This window comes from Canis aureus, chromosome 12 (assembly GCF_053574225.1).
Source record: "Canis aureus isolate CA01 chromosome 12, VMU_Caureus_v.1.0, whole genome shotgun sequence".
NCBI lineage: Eukaryota > Metazoa > Chordata > Mammalia > Carnivora > Canidae > Canis > Canis aureus.
Genome location: NC_135622.1, coordinates 37,544,776 through 37,570,186, shown reverse-complemented (window position 1 = coordinate 37,570,186; position 25,411 = coordinate 37,544,776). Strand labels below are relative to the sequence as shown.

Here is a 25,411-nt window from a genome sequence, read left to right as displayed (position 1 = left end):
ATTTGTATCATATAAATAAAATAATGATTAATCCATAATTAAGTAAAGGTGGGCCAATAAAGGTATCTGTTCAGTAAAGAGAAATTATTTATTTAGAAAAAGTCAGGATTTTGTATTTAAAAATTGATAAACTTGCAAATCTACAGTTGGGTTGGATGGGGGGAAATGTCCAAGCTATGTACCTCTATTCTTATATGTTAATAATGCAGTCATCATTTCATGGTGTTCATTTGTCCTAAGGTACACAGAACCATTTAAACATGGTTTAGCAATGCTTTAGTGCCAGATTTTGTTTCTGGATAACCTTTAGAGTTTAAAAAAATTTACATTTATATATTATAGTCATTACATTTTATATATTAGTGTATATAAAACTTTTTTTTTACTTTACCAAAAGATTTAAATAACCTGCATAAATGATACAATAAGGGAAAGAAATGATTAAATACTGTCACAATTCAGCAGCTCTTAGTCATAATCATGGACCTTTTTAAAACCCTCCTTGAGATTATTTTTAACAGGAGAGATATTTTCAAAATTTTAGAATATATCATAATATATAGGTAACAATGACCATTGTTAGTAAACAGTTTAATAGAAACACATTAATCTTGTTTCTGTTAGGAAATATTCTTTTTCTGTATCACAGCCTTGACTTCTACTATCAAGCAGAAAGATGTTTAAGAATGGATAGTGGGTAGTAGCAGAGCTTCGTATGCAAGGGTTTAATACAAGCTCAGTGGAAAAGATTAACCAACATTTTCATCCTCGTTGTTGAAATGTGCTATTCGTCGAATTGAAAAATGTTCAACTTATCCATGGAAAAATGCAGTTATTGCTGTCTTTACCTCTTTATCTTTACTTGCACCAAAGAGCAAGCACAGTTAACTAATGTTACTGTGTTTGTAAACCATGTTGGAATTTACAAGTGTATCCCTTTTGATCTCTTAGCTCTATGGGGACAAGTACCATTTTCTCTAATTGACAGCTAGAAAAACCAGAGCACAGTAACAGGTAATTAATTGCCAAGTTCCCCCACATAGCCAAGTGTGACCAGGTATGGTCAGGCCTTCTGCCTCATAATCTGCTACAATTTTTCCTGAGAATAATGAACTGGGTTAGGAAGAGGAATGTGTTTGGGATCTTTTATTGACTTTTTAAAAATTCTCAACTCCAATTGATTCCCACAGTTTTAACATGCCTGTGGGCTATGGTGTAGGCTCAATATAAGTATCAACATGTTTATTTTTTCACCTATTACATGGCAGTGAATGAGAAGGTGCACAACTATTTTACTTGTGACACAAGTGATTTGTCTGATTTTTACATGAGAGTAATAGGAGCAGGGGGTGTGAGATGATTCCTGAGGTCCCTTCCAGCTCTTTCTCACATTCTGGGATTTTCCTGGGCTGAGAACAGAATGAATGCTCACAGAATGCACAAGAAATGAATTAATCCACTTCATACAAAAGTGAGTTATAGAGCTGCCATCTTTGAGAGATAGTAGCAGTGACAGCATCATATGTTGACCTCACTCCTCACAATAATTTTTAACTTGATGTAATACTTGGAAAATAAAACATTTGCAATTTGTTTTTCTCTATGAATAATTTTTAACTCTGAGTTCTGCAGACTTTGCAAAGAATAACAATGATGTGCTTTTTAGCCATTTATCAACTCAAAATCTCTTTCAGTTTCCTTCTCCTATCACCCAGAAGGAATGTCCTTGCCTTCCCTGGAGATTCATACAAAATGCCACTTTCAGGATGAGGACTAACCAGATGACATTTATACTTCAAAGACCCTTTCAAAGTCCACACTTTACAAGTTAGAGGAACAAGTGTTAATTTGATCTGAAGTTTTAAGGAAGGGTTTTAAGAAGGGGCAGGGTCATGGATTAAGAAAGAGGAAGTGAAGACATTCCAGAGGAGGTCTGAAGGATATTGCAGAAGAGATGGTGAGGAAGCAGTAGCCGGTATGCAAAGGTGTGCTGAGGCAACTCTGTGGGGATCAAGGAGAGTTGGCCTGAAGGCATCTGAAAGGAAAATGAAAAAAAAAAAAAAAAAAAAGCATGAACTTATGAGGAGGTCAGTTAGGGAGAGATCTTCAAAAGCTAGGTTGAATTTCTCTTTCCTTTTCTTTGCTACCTACAGCCTCTGGGCAGGAAAAAAAAAAGTGCATTTTCAGCATTTCCCTAAATAGTAGGAACCTTTTAGGAAGGGAATTTCAGATTGTTTATCTTCCACTTAAAAGTCTGTTCTCACTTTTGACCTATAAAAATGCAGACTAGCAGGGGCTAAGTGCCCCTTCTGGAGTTTAGACCCAGGTGTGCTATGGTTACAGCAGGCCTCTTTAAAGCATGTCCAGGGAACAGGGGCATGCAGGTGTCTGCTGACCCCAGTCTGTAACTTCTAACCTGAACTAAGTGATACTGGGTAGTGAGATCCAGAGCCTTTTACATGCAGGCCTTAAGCCCATAAGCCTGGGAAAACATCTTTCAGCTTAGTCCTGTTAATTGCTTGTGTGGCTAGAATGGCAAACTGAAGGAACATTATCTCCAAGATATAGCTCTTCTTGAAGGAGATGTGTCTTCGTTGGCCCAAATAAAATAGCGTTTATTAAAATACATTTAATGAAATTACTCAAAATTCTAGTTCACCTTATTTGGGTGATTAATTGGCTTATATATATCCTTCTACCATTCTGTAGTGACTAAAGTAAAATAATCTAATAAATCGGTGGCTATTCAGTGGAAAATAAAGATTCATGTTCACTAATATTATTATCATGTTTGTCAACATTATATGTTCCATTGCTATTGATCATCTTAGGAATCCTTTATCTGTACATAGTTTGAATACTATAAAATAATTATATAAAATAAACTTTTCTAGCTAAATCAGATAATTTAATATTTTTTATGCATCATGTCATTTTATCAGTTTAATATGAGTGCGCAATGGTAATGATTTCTCTAGTGCCTAAAATATTGGTTTAGTGGAGCCACAATCAGCATGGACTATGGAGCTGTACATGTTAGGTTTATGGATTGATAGATAAAAAATTACTCTTAACCTAAAGCAGTAGAAATAAATGTTTATGCTAGAATTTTACAGTTGGATCTCAAAGTTGATTTTATGAACTTCTTGAATAGAAACAAATAGATCTATTTCTGTAACAAATTGAAGTTCAGTTTGACACATCCCATGTCTGCAGGAACAAAATGATTGCTTTAGTGGGTTGCCCTTCCTTCCTCCCTCCCTCCCTTCTTTCCTTTTTCCTTCTCTCCCTCCCTCTCTTCCTCCCTCCTTTCTTACCTTTTATTCCTTTCTTCTCCATTAAGAGTATTTCCATTCAGTCACATCACTGTAGTCAGTGGAGCAACTGCTTCTGAAATTACTTTGCTACAGCCTCCATTAATATATGCCCTGCTGCTTGCAATAGATACAAAAAATGGCAAGAATGCCTTGGGTTAATATCAGAATATTCCTTGACTTTCAATAGAAAGGCTGTATGCTAGGAATAGTGACATATTTTCAATTGTCTCAAGGCATTCAGGGCAGCTGGCAATCTTGTAGGACATTCTTTTTCCTAAAGTCTTATCCAACTCTTAGGCAAGTGTTCAGCTTCTATCTAAATGCAACTGCCTGATAAGGCTTTCTGAACAACCCTGTAATGCTGTTTTTCTCAATCCATTCTACAAATAACACAATATTTCTGTGTTCCATTTGTTTCCTTATTTCTTACACCTGCCTTTTCCTTTATCTCTTTAATTAACACCTGGATCTCTTTATATATCATTTTAAAAAGGTAAAAACACTATTCTTAATTTCTACTGCTATCTCCAAATGAGTAGATTATCACTCTGGCTCAATAACACATTGTTTATTAAAACTCAGGAACCCAGAAGAAGCGTAAGCAAATCAGCTTTGGAGTTAGACAAACCTTATTACAAATCTTACCTCACTAACTTGGTGACCTTGAAAATCTGAAAAACTTCTTTAAGTATAAATTCCTTTCTCCCCTGAAATGGAAATACTTAACATTCACAGAAACCCAAAAGAGCCAATATTAAGTGATATACATAAAATCATTAGCACTGCCTATGGCATATAGTAAGAACTCAATAAATGTTACCATACTTCCCTCATCATCTTATTGTGTTTGGGATTGTGTGTGTGTGTGTGTTGGAACTGACAATTTTGTAGAAATGATGTGAGCTTTGAAGTCCCAGACAACTATGTTCATGTTGTGCCCCCACCACTGTGTAGAGGAAAGATCTTGGATACTATACTAAGCTTGGTGTCTCAGTGTGATCATCTATAAAGTTATGACTACCTACTTAACTCCATAGTGAGGATAAAATGTCATAATGAAGATGTGTGATGAAAACAATGGCTGACATATAATAATTACTTGGCAAATGATAGACATGGCCTAGAAACAATGCTCTTCCCATCTTTGTTGTTGTCTTTGGACAAACCTGGGGACAGCCTTTTCTATGCTAACTTTGGCACCAACCCACTAATTCTCCTTTTCTCTTTGATCCATCATTATTTTAGATAACTTCAAAATTACCCCGACATTCACAGGCATCACAAGAAACCAAGATGTGGACTCTATTATCATTGAGAATTGTTTTAAGAGCTTAAAATTTGAGATCATTCTTTCTGATCACCGTGATTTCACTTTATACTCCATCATTTTCCTTTATCCTCACCATGACCTGTCTACCTTCTATCCCTCATATTATATTGAGTCTATTTGTTTTCCCCTAACTTCAAAACCAACCATTCTACTTAATTATCTCTACTTAAGCATTTCTAGTGCTATATTTCCATCAATACTGTTCAATTTAACCATTTCTAGTGCTTTATTTTCCTCAGTCTTGTGTTGCCTCATTAATCACTCCAACCAACCACCAAAGCTGATCTCATTGCTCAATTCTCTCTTTCTGCAAGAGCTTCAATGTGATTACTTTTAATTATTTCCTTAAATTTTGAATTAAATTCACCAGTGAGCCTTTTCAGGACTGAAATTTTCTTTGTAGGAAGGCCTTTAATCACAATTTTAATTTCTTTGGCATGGGTTATTTGGGTTTTCTAGTTCAGTTTCAGTAAATTTTATCCATTTACAAAATTTATGTCAATCACTATTTTCCCTGGGAAAACTTTTTTTGATATATTGATTTGATGTAATGTCTCATTCTTTGGAATTACTTAAGAGTTTATTGGACTTCACTTAAGACATTTATTTGATATCACTTGAATTATATCATGTTGGCAAGTTTCACAGGGAAGGAAATCGGATTTAATCATCTTTGTACTACTCATCATATCAAGTACATGAACAAAATCAATAAGTACACTTTGAATTCAATTAACAGTGTTACAGAAGATAGATTGTAACATTTTTTAAACTTCAGAATTAAATTCTGTTCCTTAGTCTTTGGCATAGCCCCCCACCCCCACCCCCTGCCATAAATTTCTAATTATTTTTAAATTACTAAACTCAGAAGCAGTTTCCTAGATATTCTTCTGAAGGCATGCTAGTTCAATTGTCTAAAAGTACTAGTGAGAAAAATTAATATTAAATCAATGACACCTGGTTCAGTTAGTACTTTTCCTCTCACTCTGTTCTGTCTTCTTTTCCACCATCATGTGACTCCTCACTCAGTCATTCCACTTAATCATGTCTAGTGCTTTATTTCCATTAATATTTGGTTTAACCACATCTAGTGCAAAAAGAAAATTTGCCATAGTTTCTTAAAATTGATTCAAGAATAACCTACCATGTTTTAATAATGGTGGGACAAGACCAGGAGTTTTGTAAATGGATATGTGTTTGCATGTTGCCTGGATAATTTGAAGCATATTGGCTTTTTTTTCCCCACATCTTGGCACAGTATTCAGATAAGGCAGCAGTTTTAGACTCTGGGGGCATCACAATGCCAGATTTCAGGTTGTACTACAAAGCTGTGGTCATCAAGACAGTGTGGTACTGGCACAAAAACAGACACATAGATCAGTGGAACAGAATAGAGAATCCAGAAGTGGACCCTGAACTTTATGGGCAACTAATATTCGATAAAGGAGGAAAGACTATCCATTGGAAGAAAGACAGTCTCTTCAATAAATGGTGCTGGGAAAATTGGACATCCACATGCAGAAGAATGAAACTAGACCACTCTCTTTCACCATACACAAAGATAAACTCAAAATGGATGAAAGATCTAAATGTGAGACAAGATTCCATCAAAATCCTAGAGAAGAACACGGGCAACACCCTTTTTGAACTCGGCCATAGTAACTTCTTGCAAGATACATCCACGAAGGCCAAAGAAACAAAAGCAAAAATGAACTATTGGGACTTCATCAAGATAAGAAGCTTTTGCACAGCAAAGGATACAGTCAACAAAACTCAAAGACAACCTACAGAATGGGAGAAGATATTTGCAAATGACATATCAGATAAAACTTCTTTATTTGTTTAGTTTTTACTAAAATCCTTCCTTCCTTCCTTCCTTCCTTCCTTCCTTCCTTCCTTCCTTCCTTCCTTCCTCCTTCCTTCCTTCCTTCCTTCCTTCCTTCCTTCCTTCCTTCCTTCCTTCCTCTGAAACTTCTTCAAGCTGCAACATATTTGACATCATTAATGCATTGTCTTTCTAAAAGACAGGGTTCTGCCCTACAGCCCCATACCAGGTCAATGATTTAAGCCCAATTTTGTGAGAAGAGTCATAAGTATCAGACAGTGAATCATTAGTATGCATTTCCGGAAGAATTCATATCTTTCTTGAGGTTGCTTTTCTATCGTGGTCTAGCTGTGTTTGATGTGCATCTTATGACAGGACAACAGTTAGTGGGTGGGAATATTTGTTGAGAATGTTCTCTTTTATTTTTCTCTTTTTCTCTCCTCCTGCCCAATTTCAGAAGTGGACAAAAATACTGTTTTTTCTCAGTGCTTCCATATTATGAGAAGAAAGGCAGCCGTGCAACACTTCTTATTATAAATTCAATTTCTTGAAGCAGGTTGCAGGGGGAGGCTTATGAATAACAAAGAGAGAGGAAAGGGGAAATTTGTGAGAAAAAAAATTTGTGAGTAATTTTCCTGGGATTGAAAGATAATTTAAAATGCCACAAATCAATAAAACAGAGATATATCTGTGAGAAAAAGAACTGCTGGAAAGAATATGTATTTTATATATATGTAGTTTTGTTATCCAAAATGCTCGTAGTGAAACCAAGAGTAGAAAATGAATTTCACACAAACTACAAGAAACATCTTCCCTTGCATTCCAGGACTGAATGCTAATGCTGGTTGTAGGTGACAGAGCGTTTTACACCATGTTTTGTGATCTCTAACCTGTGAATTTATTTAGGTGTAACAATGCCTCCCCTACCTCACTCCAACCCTCATTTAAAACTTGTGTTTAATGTTACACTGGTCTCTGGTGCATGTAATAACATTGTACTCTTACTTAATAAAATATTTTATAGCTCCCAGGAATCATCACTTCAGCTCACTATTCTGGTCTTCCTCACTCCCAGAAAAATAAAAGCCATATGCTTCAAACTCACATGAAATTGGAGGAGCAATAAGACATGATCTTTTATTATATTATTTATAATCCCAAGTGCTTTTAGGGAAACAAAAAATAATCTCTTCTCTTTCATGTCTATCATTTGTGTGACTAAGAGGAAGGAACTGATGATGCATGTAATACAGTTGTGTGGACAGTCATTTACCTTTGATTTTGTCTACCTTTTTTTGAGAGCAATCAGTTTCTTGGCCTAAGGAAAACAGCATGGATAAGATCCCAGAAGCTTCTCAGTTCAATCCCCCTACCCCTCTGGGAGAAGTAGATAAACAACTCTCTTTGGACTTAAAATGGAGCTAGTTTTCCTGCGGGCATGCTGTTCCTGTCCAACTCAGCTGAGAGTTGCTGCATGCAGAGGTAGGAATATCTGACTATCATTGGTCCACAGAGTTGGCAGAGTTTTACCATGAGAACAGCTAAGTCTTTTGTGTCTAATGCAGTCTTCCCATAAAGATGTTTTAGACAAAGTGCCAAACTGTTAATGTGATTGGCTCTCATCATGCACAGGAAATGATGCGCTGGGGGAAGGTTTTCTGGTCTTCAGCAGGGATGCTGAAATGACCATATCTTGATGACTTCTATCAAAACTCTTCTGTTGACTTGTTGCCCATCTCAGCCTATTTTAGGCTTGGCTTTAGTGACCTGACATACTCGGATTGACCCATATTCAGTTTGGGTCCACATACCACTGGACCCTTGTACTTGAATGGTGTGAATGATACTATAAGGCATCCTTTGATGTCTTTCTAAGAGAACATTGGCTGATATGAGAGATGATAATAGGCCTAGCAAAGAATTATGTTGGATAGGAGGCATCCTACCAGTTCTTGAGCTGTACCCTCTTCCCAATTAGTTCAGCTATCTATCATGCCACCATTTCTGTTGTTAGAAATGTGGAAGTGAGAGTCAAATAAAAATCTATTATCAGTAATAAAGTATTAATGTTAAAGAAGGCATTATTTGATAGTTGAAAACAATATTGAAATATATACCCTGAAAATGGCCATGCTAACAGGTTTGAGGAAGTTTGGGGTGGGGAGGGAGCAGATCTTCATTAAGTGGCTGTGTTTTACACTTTCCCTTGACTAGCTAGGCTCTCTTCTCCCTTTCACCCCTGGTCATTTACATTCCCTGCCCCCATTTGTAAATATTACTGTGCTAAGAGCCTCAACGAAATAATTAATACTGTAGAGTATTCCTTGTTATTATGAAGTCAAACCTATTGGCATTTACTTCTGGTATATTCAGTAAAAATAGATATTTCTATGCAATGTTTTATTTTACAGTTCTTTGCTTCCACATTGGTTGGGTATTGTCTTCCTGTTTTTATATTTGGTCAGTTTTCTGTCCCTCATTCCCCGCCTGTTGCTGAATTTTTATGAACTCTTGTCTATTGGTGTTATCTATTCCTTTAGCTGTGTTTTCCAGGTTTACTAATAAATAATTTCTAGTTTGGGATATGGATAGGAAGGCTGTTAGACATGAAATAAAAAACACATTGAAAAGTGTGCCATCTCTTTCCCTAGAAAGCTTTCAGTTACAGGACAGTTGGAGGCTGGTTCACACCATGTCATGTTTTGAGGAATAGATTATTATTCTTATGAGTGCTAAGCCTACCTTTGTTTTCATGACAATTTTCTGTTTGGTGGTTCAGTTATATGTTTTATAGGTACTTTTATATACAACTATTTCCATTATTATACTTCCCAGGAACTTATTTATTGATTTTTTACTTCATGTCAGGCACTATAGGAACAACATGGTGACACCATCCAGAAAGAATTTATAATAACATTTGTGGTATTTCATAGTTAACCAAACACTTTCACTTTTATCATCTCATTTGATCCCCTTAGCACTCTGGGAGTAACAAGGGCGAGTATTAACATTCCCATTTCACAGAGAAGGAAAATGGCTTAAAGAGGTTAAGTGAGTTTCACAAGGCCACAGCTAATAAGGGACAGATTTAGGGCAATGAGTAGGAGGAATTTTCATTTAAAATTGATCGATGAAAGAAAAATAGTAGTCTTTAAATTCCAATAACAACATGTGACTAAAGACATTAATATACTTTATCAGAGCTCAAAATTAGTATCACTATCTTTGATTATGGACCTCTCCATTGTCCATCTTACAGATATAAATAAATAAATAATGGAGAAAAGAATTGTTGTAAAAGCAAGCTATGTCACACTATCCATAAAATATTATTGTTGTTTCTCAGTCTTATCCCAGAGGGACAGTTTAATCTAAGAAACACTAATTTATATGTCAGACCAATAGCATATTCCAACAGGAGATCAATTTAAATGGACATTTATTTGTTGATTTTTATTTTTAAAGAGACACCAGTAGAATAAAACCATTTCATAAAAGAAACAGTAATCTTTTTGCTCCTTCTGGTTCATGCTACAATTTTGTCTGGTCTCTCATGCTTAGTACAAAGGCAGAGGGAAGTCAGAATTACCTCTTACTCATTAGTATCAACTTGTTTCTTCCATCTAAAAACTTGATACCTAATTATTTTAACTAATAAATGTATTCACATGTAATTCATAGCCTTTTTCTTTTTTCTTTCTTTTCGGTCTTGTAGGAGATTAGTAAACATATGAAGCATTTCCACAGTAGTTTAGAGGAGAAGGGGCTAGAGCTTTCCATAATATTTTCTTAACCTGTGTGTAGCATTTGACACTCTTGACCACTTCCTGTCTCTTGAAGTTCTCTCTTGCCTCAAATTCTTAACCCTGCATTGTCTAATTATCTTAATCTCTCTGGTTCTCTATTTTCTCTTCATGCTTTCAAATACAGCAATACCTTGAAGTTCTATCCTTATGCCTTTTCTGAAAGATCTCATCTTCTGATAGTATATCTATTTTCATGATTTTATCAGCCATCCAATAGGAGTGACTTACCAAATTACACATTTAGTTTTGAATTCTTCTTTAACCCAATTTACCAAAATAACTGCTAGATAAAATTATCTTATATCCTATAACTGATATTTTAGTATTTTTAAAAACTGAATATCTCATTTCACTCTTAAATTTATTTCACTCAGTGGGATGGTCTCCCTACATTTCTGCTGGCAACACGCTTGATCTATCAGTTGTAAAACTCAAGTTTCAACATATATTAATCTCCCTTCCCTTTTGAAAATATATCTAATCAGCTTCTAAGACCTGCCTAATTCATCTTTAAATCACATTTACTTTTATTTGCACATTTTCATTTACAATGCCACCATCAGGTACTCTATTTTCACTACTGTCAGATTTACTTTCTACAACCTGGCTATTATCAATTGCAACCATGATCAAAATCTGTCAATATCTCCCAGGGTGTCAAAAGCCTGACAGGCAAGTTTGCCAAACAATGTCCCTTTCTGGCACTTACTCACTTCAACTTATATCCCAGTTCAAGTGTTATATTTTCTCCTAGCTAGACATTTTGCCCACTCTTGATTTTATGGCTTTATCCATGCTGTTTTCCCAATGCATGAGTTCTCATCTCCTTCCTACCATATAATAGGAACTCCATGAATCCTTCAGTTCATTATATTGCCTATATTTTGTATAAGTCAACACTGACCATCCAGAATGAAAATCTAACTTCCTCTGTTTTTCTATAGTATATCATTTAGCATTTTGCGTGTAATGCCTTAAAACCTTTATTGTCCTTTATATTCATGCCAATGTATTTCCCATCTTCCCAACTAATTTATAAAGTGCTTATTATCAGGGATTATGTCTTATCTCTTCTTGCAGCTGCCACAATAACTAATTCAGACCATATTAGGTACTCAATAAACAGTGATTAGTTGCATATAAACAAAGTAAATTCGTAATGCAAATTATTCATATTGATAAGCTATATATACTTGCTTTTAAAGATCATTAACAAGATTATGCATGGTAATAATTCTTCATCAATGGTTTGTAACTATTTTAGGCACTCAGTAAACTAAAAACAAATAAAAATCCATTAATCAGGTTCAGTTAATTTGGCAGTAGATCAAAGCCTAAAACAGATGACCGACAAACATAAACAACATTGTTCCAGTGTCTGGTCTTTTAATTCCAGGCACAGCCTTCTTTAAGCTATATTCATTCCTTCTCTTTCTTATAAATGGGATAATTATTAAGGCTTTTCCAACTGATTATGCCTAAATAAGGTAAATTTACTGAAGGACAAAAAAAATGACAAAAGTAGGAAGCCCACCTTAAGTGAGAATTGAGCAGCAGTGGCCTATGGGTGAGGGGCCAGGCATTACATTATGTATATACTGCATCCAATATCTTTTAATCAGATTCTTATAGTCACAAGCAAGGTTCTACACTGTATGTTAATGATTGTCTTTCTCCATTTGTCTGTAAACTGTGGAGACCAGGAGATAGGTATCATTCAATTCTGAATCTCCAATGCTTATTAGCTTTTCTTATATAATTTGGGTGCAATATTAATTTATTTATTCTTTTTCTCAGTGCAGAAGAGTATTGTACCTTGCTCTCTCCTTATCCACATATTTAGTCAATCGTTTATATTCCAGGTCATGCAGCTGTCATTTAGGACTTATACAAGCTGATAAAAAATAGACAAGACAGCCACACATATTATATAGCCCCACATACTTTCTTCCCTTCTTCCCACACATTTATTAAACAGAAAGTAGCTAAAGACCAGAAGAAGGAGTTCTTCAGGGTGCTAGAATTATGTCTCTGCTAATGACCTAGATTACACTTTTTCCACACTTCATCAAATATAAAGGAGAAAAGCAGACCCCCCAGCCCCATCTCTCTAGAGTGGTAGTTCTCAACCAGGAGTGATTTTTGCCTCAGAGGAAACATTTGGCAATATCTAGGGATGTTTTTGGTTGTCACAACAATGTGTATGTTGTAGGGGGGCATCTAGTGAGTGGAGGCTAGGATGCTTCTAAATATCCCTTGTAATGCAGGATAGCTCCCACAAGGAGTTCTCCAGCTCCAAATATAAATGGGGCCAAAACTGAGAAACCCTGCTTTGGATTCAGTAGATGAACTTGGACCCTGGATTTTGCTTTTATTTTTTTTAATTAAAAAATTAATTTTTCATTTAAATTCAATTTAGCTAACATATAGCATATTATTAGTTTTGGGGGTAGAATTTAGTGATTTATCAGTTACATATAACACCCAGTGCTCATTATATCATGTACCCTCCTTAATGTCCATCACACAATTACTTCATCCTCCTACCATCTCCCCTCCAGCAACCCATAGTTTGTTTTCTATTGTTAAGGGTCTCTTATGGTTTGGCTCCCTCTCTGTTTTTATCTTATTTTATTTTTCCTTCCTTTCCTATATGTTTATCTGTTTTGTTTCTTAAATTCCATATATGAGTGAGATCATATGGTATATTTCTTTCTCTGACTTATTTTACTTAGTGTAATACCCCCTAGGTCTATCCATGTTATTACAAATGGCAAGATTTAATTCTTTTTGATAGCTGAGTAATATTTCATTATATATATCTATGGATATATAGATACAGATATAGATATACACACCACATCTTCTTTATCCATCCATCAATGACATCTGGGGCCTTTCCATAATTTGGCTATTATGGACATTGCTGCTATAAATATAGGGTTGCATGTGCCCCATTTGAATCACTGGGTACCTTTTAGATAAAAACCTAGTACTCTAATTGCTGGGTTGTAGGGTAGTTCTATTTTTAACTTTTTGAGGAACCTCCATACTGTTTTCTAGTGTAGCTGTGCCAGCTTGTGTTCCTACCAATAGTATATGAGGGTTCCCATTTCTCTGCATCCACATCAACATTTATTGTTTCCTTACTTATTATTTTTAGCCATTCTGATTGGTGTGAGGTGGTATCTCATTGTGGTTTTGATTTGCATTTCCCTGATGCCAAGTGATATGGATCATTTTTTCATGTGCCTTTTTGCCATTTGTATACCTTGGAGAAATGTCTGCTCATGTCTTCTGCCCATTTCTTTTTTTTTTAATGAATTTATTTTTTATTGTTGTTCAATTTACCAACATACAGAATAACACCCAGTGTTCATCCCATCAAGTGCCCCCCTCAGTGCCCGTCACCCATTCACCCCCACCCCCTGCCCTCCTCTCTTTCCATCACCCCTAGTTCGTTTCCCAGAGTTAGGAGTCTTCATGTTCTGTCTCCCTTTCTGATATTTCCCACACATTTCTTCTCCCTTCCCTTATATTCCCTTTCACTATTATTTATATTCCCCAAATGAATGAGAACATACACTGTTTGTCCTTCTCCGATTGACTTACTTCACTCAGCATAATACCCTCCAGTTCCATCCACGTTGAAGCAAATGGTGGGTATTTGCCGTTTCTAATGGCTGAGTAATATTCCATTGTATACATAGACCACATTGTCTTTATCCATTCATCTTTTGATGGACACTGAGGCTCCTTCCACAGTTTGGCTATTGTGGACATTGCTGCTAGAAACTTCGGGGTGCAGGTGTCCCGGCGTTTCATTACATCTGAATCTTTGGGGTAAATCCCCAATAGTGCAATTGCTGGGTCGTAGAGCAGGTCTATTTTTAACTCTTTGAGGAACCTCCACACAGTTTTCCAGAGTGGCTGCACCAGTTCACATTCCCACCAAAAGTGCAAGAGGGTTCCCTTTTCTCCGCATCCTCTCCAACATTTGTGGTTTCCTGCTTTGTTAATTTTCCCCATTCTCACTGGTGTGAGGTGGTACCTCATTGTGGTTTTGATTTGTATTTCCCTGATGGCAAGTGATGCAGAGCATTTTCTCATGTGCATCTTGGCCATGTCTATGTCTTCCTCCGTAAGATTTCTCTTCATGTCTTTTGCCCATTTCATGATTGGATTGTTTGTTTCTTTGGTGTTGAGTTTAATAAGTTTTTTATAGAGCTTGGAAACTAGCCCTTTATCTGATACGTCATTTGCAAATATCTTCTCCCATTCTGTAGGTTGTTTTTTGGTTTTGTTGACTGTATCCTTTGCTGTGCAAAAGCTTCTTATCTTGATGAAGTCCCAATAGTTCATTTTTGCTTTTGTTTCTTTTGCCTTCGTGGATGTATCTTGCAAGAAGTTACTGTGGCCGAGTTCAAAAAGGGTGTTGCCTGTATTCTCCTCTAGGATTTTGATGGACTCTTGTCTCACATTTAGATCTTTCATCCTTTTGAGTTTATCTTTGTGTAATCTAGGTGAAAGAGAGTGGTCTAGTTTCATTCTTCTGCATGTGGATGTCCAATTTTCCCAGCACCATCTATTGAAGAGACTGTCTTTTTTCCAATGGATAGTCTTTCCTCCTTTGTCGAATATTAGTTGACCATAAAGTTCAGGGTCCACTTCTGGGTTCTCTATTCTGTTCCATTGATCTATGTGTCTGTTTTTGTGCCAGCACCACACTGTCTTAATGACCACAGCTTTGTAGTACAACCTGAAATCTGGCATTGTGATGCCCCAGCTATGGTTTTCTTTTTTAAAATTCCCCTGGCTATTTGGGGTCTTTTCTGATTCCACACAAATCTTAAAATAATTTGTTCTAACTCTCTGAAGAAAGTCCATGGTATTTTGATAGGGATTGCATTAAACGTGTAAATTGCCCTGGGTAACATTGACATTTTCACAATATTAATTCTGCCAATCCATGAGCATGGAATATTTTTCCATCTCTTTGTGTCTTCCTCAATTTCTTTCAGAAGTGTTCTATAGTTTTTAGGGTATAGATCCTTTACCTCTTTGGTTAGGTTTATTCCTAGGTATCTTATGCTTTTGGGTGCAATTGTAAATGGGATTGACTCCTTAATTTCTCTTTCTTCAGTCTCATTGTTAGTGTATAGAAATGCCATTGATTTCTGGGCATTGATTTTGTATCCTGCCATGCTACCAAACTGCAGTATGAGTTCTAGCAATCTTGGGGTGGAGGCTTTTGGGTTTTCTATGTAGAGTATCATGTCATCGGCAAAAAGGTAGAGTTTGACTTCTTCTTTGCCAATTTGAATGCCTTTAATGTCTTTTTGTTGTCTGATTGCTGAGGCTAGGACTTCCAGTACTATGTGGAATAGCAGTGGTGAGAGTGGACATCCCTGTCTTGTTCCTGATCTTAGGGGAAAGGCTCCCAGTGCTTCCCCATTGAGAATGATATTTGCTGTGGGCTTTTCGTAGATGGATTTTTAGATGTCGAGGAATGTTCCCTCTATCCCTACACTCTGAAGAGTTTTGATCAGGAATGGATGCTGTATTTTGTCAAACACTTTCTCTGCATCTAATGAGAGGATCATATGGTTCTTGGTTTTTCTCTTGCTGATATGATGAATCACATTGACTGTTTTACGAGTGTTGAACCAGCCTTGTGTCCCGGGGATAAATCCTACTTGGTCGTGGTGAATAATTTTCTTAATGTGCTGTTGGAACCTATTGGCTAGTATCTTGTTGAGAATTTTTGCATCCATGTTCAACAGGGATATTGGTCTGTAATTCTCCTTTTTGGTGGGGTCTTTGTCTGGTTTTGGAATTAAGGTGATGCTGGCCTCATAGAACGAATTTGGAAGTACTCCATCTCTTTCTATCTTTCCAAACAGGTTTAGTAGAATAGGTATGGTTTCTTCTTTAAATGTTTGATAGAATTCCCCTGGGAAGCCATCTGGCCCTGGACTCTTGTGTCTTGGGAGGTTTTTGATGACTGCTTCAATTTCCTCCCTGGTTATTGGCCTGTTCAGGTTTTCTATTTCTTCCTGTTCCAGTTTTGGTAGTTTGTGGCTTTCCAGGAATGTGTCCATTTCTTCTAGATTGCCTAATTTATTGGCGTATAGCTGTTCATAATATGTTTTTAAAATCGTTTGTATTTCCTTGTTGTTGGTAGTGATATCTCCATTCTCATTCATGATTTTATTAATTTGAGTCTTCTCTCTCTTCTTTTTAATAAGGCTGGCTAATGGTTTATCTATCTTATTAATTCTTTCAAAGAACCAACTCCTGGTTTTGTTGATCTGTTCCACAGTTCTTCTGGTCTCGATTTTGTTGAGTTCTGCTCGAATCTTAATTAACTCTCTTCTTCTGCTGGGTGTAGGATTTATCTGCTGTGTTTTCTCTAGCTCCTTTATGTGTAAGGTTAGCTTTTGTATTTGAGTTCTTTCCAGTTTTTGAATGGATGCTTGTATTGCGATGTATTTCCGCCTTAGGACTGCTTTTGCTGCATCCCAAAGATTTTGAACGGTTGTTTCTTCATTCTCATTAGTTTCCATGAATCTTTTTAATTCTTCCTTTATATCCTGGTTGACCCTTTCATCTTTTAGCAAGATGGTCCTTAACCTCCACGTGTTTGAGGTCCTTCCAAACTTCTTCTTGTGATTTAGTTCTAATTTCAAGGCATTATGGTCTGAGAATATGCAGGGGACAATCCCAATCTTTTGGTATCGGTTCAGACCCGATTTGTGACCCAGTATGTGGTCTATTCTGGAGAAAGTTCCATGTGCACTTGAGAAGAATGTGTATTCAGTTGCATTTGGATGTAAAGTTCTGTAAATATCTGTGAAATCCATCTGGTCCAGTGTATCATTTAAAGCTCTTGTTTCTTTGGAGATGTTGTGCTTAGAAGACCTGTCGATTGTAGAAAGTGCCACGTTCAAGTCAGCAAGTATAAGTGTATTATTATCTAAGTATTTCTTCACTTTGGTTATTAATTGATTTAAATATTTGGCACCTCCCACATTCGAGGCATATATATTGAGGATTGTTAAGTCCTCTTGTTGGATAGATCCTTTAAGTATGATATAGTGTCCCTCTTCATCTCTCACTACAGTCTTCGGGGTAAATTTTAGTTTATCTGATATAAGGATGGCTACCCCTGCTTTCTTTTGAGGACCATTTGAATGGTAAATGGTTCTCCAACCTTTTATTTTCAGGCTGTAGGTGTCCTTCTGTCTAAAATGAGTCTCTTGTAGACAGCAAATAGATGGGTCTTGTTTTTTTATCCAGTCTGAAACCCTGCACCTTTTGATGGGGTCATTAAGCCCATTCACTTTCAGAGTTACTATTGACAGATATGAGTTTAGTGTCATCATGATATCTATTCAGTCCTTGTTTTTGTGGACTGTTCCACTGAACTTCTTCTTAAAGGGGAATTTTAAGAGCCCCCCTTAAAATTTCTTGCAGAGCTGGTTTGGAGGTCACATATTCTTTCAGTTCCTGCCTGTCTTGGAAGCTCTTTATCTCTCCTTCCATTTTGAATGAGAGCCTTGCTGGATAAAGTATTCTTGGTTGCATGTTCTTCTGATTTAGGACCCTGAATATATCCTGCCAGCCCTTTCTGGCCTGCCAGGTCTCTGTGGAGAGGTCTGCTGTTACCCTAATACTCCTCCCCATAAAAGTCAGGGATTTCTTGTCTCTTGCTGCTTTAAGGATCTTCTCTTTATCTTTGGAATTTGCAAGCTTCACTATTAAATGTCGAGGTGTTGAACGGTTTTTATTGATTTTAGGGGGGGATCTCTCTATATCCTGGATCTGAAGGCCTGTTTCCCTTCCCAGATTAGGAAAGTTTTCAGCTATGATTTGTTCAAATACATATTCTGGCCCTCTGGCCCTTTCGGCGCCCTCGGGAACCCCAATTAAATGTAGGTTTTTCTTCCTCAGGCTGTCATTTATTTCCCTTAATCTATCTTCATGGTCTTTTAATTGTCTGTTTTTTTTCTCAGTTTCCCTCTTTGCTATCAACTTGTCTTCTATGTCACTCACTTGTTCTTCCACCTCATTAACCCTTGTCATTAGGACTTCTAGTTTGGATTGCATCTCATTCAATTGATTTTTAATTTCTGCCTGATTGGATCTAAATTCTGCAGTCATGAAGTCTCTTGAGTCCTTTATGCTTTTTTCTAGGGCCACCAGTAGCTGTATGATAGTGCTTCTGAATTGGCTTTCTGACATTGAATTGTAATCCAGATTTTGTAACTCTGTGGGAGAGAAGACTGTTTCTGATTCTTTCTTTTGAGGTGAGGTTTTCCTTCTAGTCATTTTGCTCAGTGCAGAGTGGCCAAAAACAAGTTGTATTGGGAAAAGGAGAACAAGGAGAGAAAAAGTAGGAAAGAAAAGAGAAAAAGAAAAAAGAAAAGTGGAAGAAAAAAAGAGAAAAGAGAAGAAAAAGAGAAAGAGAAAGAAAAAGAAAGGAAAAAAAGTGTGGGGGAAGCAAACAAAAATCAAAGGAAAAAAAACACAGTGGAGTATCTTCTGTTTCTGTATACTTTCAGTCCCTTGACTTCCCCTGGAACTTGTCCTTCTAGCTGGTCTTCTGGGGGAGGGGCCCGTTGTGCTGATTTTTAGGTGTTAGCACTTGGGGGAGCTGCTCTGCCCCCTGCCTGGTGCAGGGCTCAGTGGGGGGTGTTTACCCCGTGAGGCCCCTGGAGGAACAACCGCAGTGGCAGCGGCCAGCTCTGGAGCCCTGGAGTCAGCTCCCGCAGTAACTACCGAGCTCTCCGTCTGCAGGGCCTGGAGGCTCCAGGGCGGGACCGCTGATCTGCTCAGCTCGGGGTGTCCTGGGTCCTGGGCCCTCCCGGCCTCTGCCTGTCCCGGGGGGAGGCCGGATCCTGGGCTGTGTCTCGGCGCCCTGTGCTCCGGGGCCTGCAATGTTGGATTCGCGCTCCCGCCCCGCAGCCCCCTCCGCGGAGCCGCCGCCCGAGCCCCTCCGAGCTGCTCCCGGGTCCTGCCGTGCACACTGCAGCCTTTTAGGGAGTTTGGTGCACTCTCCTGGGGCGCAGTGGCTCTGTTAGTGTCCCAGGGAACCCGAGGGCATCCCCGCCCTCCTGGGTCCTGTTCCAACTCCCTGCGAGCCCCTTTCCGCCCGGGAAGGTTGGTGCAGCTCCTGCTCCTCCGGGACGGGGCTCTCCTGTCCTGGGGACACTCGCCCGGCCCCAGCCCGGCTCCTCGCGGGGCCCCTCCCCCTTGGAGGCCTTTTGTTTCTTTATTTCTTTTTCCCCCGTCTTCCTACCTGATAGAAGCGCAAACTCTTCTCACTGTAGCATTCCAGCTGTTGTCTCTTTAAATCTCAGGCCAAATTCGTAGATTTTCAGGATGATTTGAAGGTTATCTAGGTAATTTGGTGGGGACAGGTGATTTGGGGACCCTACTCTTCCGCCATCTCGCCCCTCCTCTCCTCTGCCCATTTCTTGACTGGGTATTTGTCTTTTGGGGTGTTTAATTTGATAAGTTCTTTATAGATTTTGGATACTAGCTCTTTAGTATAGATACGTCATTTCCAAATACTTTTTCCCATTCTATAGATTGCTGTTTAGTTTTTTTCATTGTTTCATTTGCTGTACAAAAGCTTTTTATCCTGATGAAGCCCCATTAGTTCATTCCTGCCTTTCCTTTGGAGATGCATCTAGCAACTCCCTTCCTTTGGAGATGCATCTAACAAGAAGTTACTGTGGCCAAGGTTGAAGTGGTTGCTACCAGTGTTCTCCTCTAGGATTTTAATGGATTCTTGTTCAGAGTAGGTTTTTCATCCATTTTGAGTTTATTTTTGTGTATGGTTTAAGAAAATAGTCCAGTTTCATTCTTCTGCATATGGCTGTCCAATTCACACAACACCATATGTTAAAAAGACTGTCTTTTTTCCATTAGATATTCTTTCCTGCTTTGTTGAAGATTAGTTGAACATAGAATGAAGTTCCATTTCTGGGTTCTTTGTTCCATTCCATTGATCTATGTGTCTGTTTTTGTGCCATTACCATATTGTCCTGCTGATCACAGCTTTATAATGCAGCTTTAAGTCTAGAATTGCAATGTCTCCTCCAACTTTGCTTTTCTTTTTCAACATTCCTTTGGCTATTCGGGTCTTTTCTGGTTCTATACAAATTTTAGGATTGTTTGTTCCAGCTCTGTGAAATATTCTGATGGTATTTTGATAGGTATTTCATTAAATGTGTAGATTGCTTTAGTTAGTATAGACATTTTAACAGTATTTTTTCTTTCAATCCATGAGAATGGAAGATTTTTCCATTTTTTTCATAAATGTTCTATAGTTTTCAGAGTACAGATCTTTTGCCTACTGGGTTAGGTTTATTCCTTGGTATTTTATGGGTTTTGGTGCAATTTTAAATGGGATTGATTCCTTGATTTCTCTTTCTGCTGCTTTTTTGTGAAACTATAGAAATGCAATAGACTTCTGTGCATTGATTTTGTATCCTGTGACTTTGCTGAATCCCTTTATCAGTTCTAGCAATTCTTTTGTGGAATCTTTTGGGTTTTCAACATAGAATATCATGTCATCCATGAAGAGTGAAAGCTTGATTTTGTTGTTGTTGTTGTTGTTGCCAGTTTGGATGTCTTTTATTTATTTTTGTTGTCTGATTGCTGAGATTAGGACTTTCAGTAGTATGTTGAACAACAGTGGTGAGAGTGGACATCCCTGTTGTGTTCCTGACCTTGGAGCGGAAAGCTCTTAATTTTTCCCCATTGAGGATGATATTCACTGTGGGTTTTTCATATATAATGTTTATGTTCTTAAGGTATGTTCCCTCCATCCCTACATGTTGGAGGGTTTTTATCAGAAATGATGCTGTATTTTGTCACATGCTTTTTTTTTTTTAAATTCTTCTTCATTTTATTTTATTTATTTATTTTTAATTTTATTTATTTATTCATGAGAGACACAGAGACAGAGAGAGGCAGAGACATAGGCAGAGGGAGAAGCAGGCTCCATGCACCGGAAGCCTGACGTGGGATTCGATCCCGGGTCTCCAGGATCGCGCCCTGGGCCAAAGGCAGGTGCTTAACCGCTGCACCACCCAGGGATCCCCATTATCACATGCTTTTTCTGCAACTATTCAGAGGATCATATGGTTCTTATCCTTTCTTTTATTTTTTTTATTTAAAAAATTTATTTTTATTTTTATTTTTTATTTATGATAGTCACACACAGAGAGAGAGAGAGAGGCAGAACAAAGGCAGAGGGAGAAGCAGGCTCCATGCACCGGAAGCCCGACGTGGGATTCGATCCCGGGTCTCCAGGATCGCGCCCTGGGCCAAAGGCAGGCACTAAACTGATGCGCCACCCAGGGATCCCTATCCTTTCTTTTATTAATGTGGTATAACACATTGATTGATTTGCAGATACTGAACCACCCGTACATCCTAGGAATAAATCCTGCTTGGTTGTGGTGAGTAATCTTTTTAATGTACTATTGGATTCTATTAGCTAGTATCTTGGTGAGAAATTTGGCATCCATCTTCACCAGGGATTTTGGTCTGTAATTCTTTTCAGTTGGGTTTTGTCTGGTTTTGGGATCAAGGTAATGTGGGCCTCATAAAATGAGTTTGGAAGTTTTCCTTCCATTTCTATTTCTTGGAACAGTTTCAAAAGAATAGGTATATTGTTTCCTTGTTGACCTTCTGCTTAGATAATCTGTCCATTGCTGTGAGTGGGGTGTTAAAGTCCTCTACTATTTTTGTATTACTACAAATTAGTTTCTTTAATTTTGTTATTGATTTACATTTATGTTTATATTTATACTATATTTGGGTGCTCCCAAGTTAGGGAGATAAATATTTTCACGTGTTATATATCTTCTTGTTGGGTAGATGCCTTTATTATGATATAGTATCCTTCTTCATCTCTTATTACAGTCCTTGGTTTTAAATCTAGTTGTTCTGATATAAGGATGGCTATTTCAGCTTTCTTTTGATGTCCATTAGCATGATAAATGGTTCTACACTCCCTCACTTTCAATCTGGAGGTGTCTGGATCTAAAATGAGTTTCTTGTAAGCAGCATACTTATGGGTCTTATCTTTTTATCCATTCTGATACCCTATGTCTTTTGATTGGAGTGTTCAGTCCATGAATTGAGTAATTATTGAAAGAAATGAATTGAGTGCCATTGTATTACCTAAAAGTTATTGTTCCTGTAGACTGTCTCTGTTCCTTTCTGGTGTTTGTTACTTTGGGTCTCTATCTGTGCTCAAAGGGTCACCTTTAATATTTCCTATAGGGCTCACTTAGTGTCTATAAATTTCTTTAGTATTTGTTCATCTTGGAACTCTTTATCTCTCCTTTTATTATGAATGACAGCCTTGCTGGATAAAGTATTCTTGGCTGCATATTTTTCTCATGTAGCACATTGAATATCATGCCAGTCCTTTCTGGCCTGCCAGGTCTCTGTGGACGGGTCTGTTGCCAGCCTTATGTGTCTACCCTTATAGGTTAAGAACCTCTTGTCCCAAGCTGCTTTCACGATTTTCTCTTTATTTTTGTAATTTACAAGTTTTACTATAATAAATCGAGTTGTTGACCTATTTTTGTTGATATTGAGAGGATTCTCTGTTTGGACTTGAATGCCTGTTTTCTTCCCCAAATTAGGGAAGTTTTCAGCTATGATTTGTTCAAATAGACCTTCTTCCCCCTTTCTCCCTCTTCCACTTCTGGGACTCCTAAAATACAGTATTATTTCACTTTATGGAATTGCTAAGTTCCCTAGGTCTACCTTTATGATTTAATAGTTTTCTTTCTCTTTCTTTTCATCTTCCTTTTTTTCCATAATTTTATCTTCTGTATCACTGATTCATTCTACTTCATTCATCCTTGTTTTCATGGTCCCCACTTGGGACTACATCACGGTAATAGCATTTTAAATTTTAGCCTGACTAGATTTTAGTTCTTTCATCTCTGTAGTAAGGAATTCTCTAGTGTCTTCTATGTTTTTTTTTTTTTTACAGTCTAGCTAGTATCTTTGTAGTCATTGTTTTAAATTCTAATAAGAGATCTGACTTATATCCATATTGATTATATCACTGGCTGTGAGTACTACCTCCTGTTCTTTCTTTTGTGGGGAATTTCTCTGTCTCATCATTTTGTCCAGAAAAGAAAAAAAAAAAAAAAAAAAAAACAGCAGCAACAACAACAATGAAAACCTAGATCCTGGGTGTGTTTGGTCTGCTTGTTAAAAGAAACTAAATCCCAAAATAAGAAAGAAAAATATATGCATATATTATATATATGAAATATATATATATATATATATATATTTTTTAAGAATAAAAAAGAATTGAGAAAATAACTGAAAAAAATAATACTAAAAGAGTAAAGAATAAAAATACAAAGACTGCTATATACAGTTTTCCCTAAGAGCTGAAGCTTTGCAACCTTATAGGGTTGGTAAACTTGGTACAAGTGTGTTGTTTGTCCTGGTCTCCTTGGGGAGGGGCCTTTGCTCTGATTCTCAGGTGAACGTGCCCCAGTAGAAATGCACTTCCAGTGCACAGGGAGGAAGGTCTCAGTGTAAGTCACTCAGGATTCCTCCAGGTGGTGTTGTTTTGTTTCCTGAAGGCTTTCAGCACTGATTGGCAGGATGAATAGAGCTGCACCCTGCTCTCTAGCTCCAGAGTTGAAAATTTGTGTTTTCTGCTCTTCCAAGAGCCTCCATAGAAAAGCAATCAATCAATCACTCTTGTCTCCCTAGTTTCTGTTAGAACTCTGTGTTCACCCATCCATGACTCTGTGTTTTTATCTCAGTACCCAACTGAGTTTCAAAACTCCAAATTTTAGGGACTCCAGGGGCGCAGACCCATACTGTTCTTCCTGGGAAGGCTCTTCCATGCTTCTGCCCTTTTCTGGGCCCATCCCAGGAAAGCAGTCACATGGATGTCTAACAGTTAACAGTTTATGGCAGCAGAGAGCAGGCACCTTGACTCACTGTTCTCAGCCAGCTTCCTTGCTCCTATGCTTGGCACTCTGCTGCACTGTTTCCACCCATTATCCTTACAACCCCAGGGATCCTCAGACTATGCTGTCACACCTAGGATTCTGCTGAGCTTCACCGTCTGAGCATCTTTAAGCCAGGCACGTCCCTCACAGCAGTAGACTTCTAAAAGTTCTAGTTCTGCACTCCACTGCTTAAAATACTTTGCAGTAGCCTCCTTAAGAAGTCTCCCTTCCCTCTACTGTATTCTCAGCTATAACACACCAGATTCAAGTTTTCACAATACCTACCTTCCAAACAATGGCTATTTTTCTACGTAGACTTGCAACCTTTGTTTTCTCAGATCTTTGATTGATTTCTCAGGTGTTCAGAATGATTTGGTAACTATCTAGTTGTGTTTGAGGGATGAGACAAACTTAGGGTCTCCCTACTCCCCCACCATCTTAACTCTTGGATTTTGCATTTTTAATAAGTACTCTCTATGATCTGATAGAGGTGAATCATGGACTCTCAAAAAAAGCAAACTTATCCTTTAAGTAATTATATCTGTGCAATTCAATTGAATGAAAAAATATTGTGCATTTGGACAATTAATTAAAATGTTCAGTATTTTGCATGAATATGTATGATTCTTGTTGATATGAAATGGTTAAACTGAGCTTCACGGAGCACCAGCATCATTTATTATTATAGGCAGGAAGCAATCCAGGGTTAACACCCTCACCATCTAGTCAAGTCTGACAGGCTTGTTGGCTCCATTGTCAAGGCATATGCCTACACAATTACAGCATGCAGTCTGCTTCAGTGTCCCACAAAAGAAAAGTATTGTAGCAGATAACTGCTTCTAGGATCCCTGCTGTCAGAGAAAATAAGCAAGTTATAACTTCTCCATGGTCCTGCTAGAAAGCATTTTCTACGGTGTCTGTTGCTGCTTCACTTGGATGCTATATGTTGTTTCCCTCTGGTATGTGGTCCAACTGACTTTTGACCTCATCTTCGATCATGCCACATTGATTCCTGCATGAAGTTCTTGTTGGGAAATAAGCCTTTTTCTCCTTGTTACAAAACTTAATACTACCCTTGATAAGCTAACAGCTTCTAAATTACTGTTTGGGGGGAA

General features: G+C 37.7%; 2 long non-coding RNA genes across 11 annotated transcripts in view; one reads left to right on the top strand and one right to left on the bottom strand.

The window, feature by feature from the left end:
- LOC144280993 (uncharacterized) overlaps nt 1-25,411 on the top strand; it is a 276,878-nt gene that overhangs the window by 185,954 nt on the left and 65,513 nt on the right. The gene's annotated exons all lie outside the window — the stretch shown is intronic.
- LOC144324678 (uncharacterized) lies at nt 668-4,309 on the bottom strand. The gene is made up of 3 exons (XR_013390105.1): nt 3,963-4,309; nt 3,318-3,431; nt 668-2,035 (listed from the first exon to the last, which is right to left on the bottom strand). It is a non-coding gene; the product is annotated as an uncharacterized LOC144324678 (long non-coding RNA).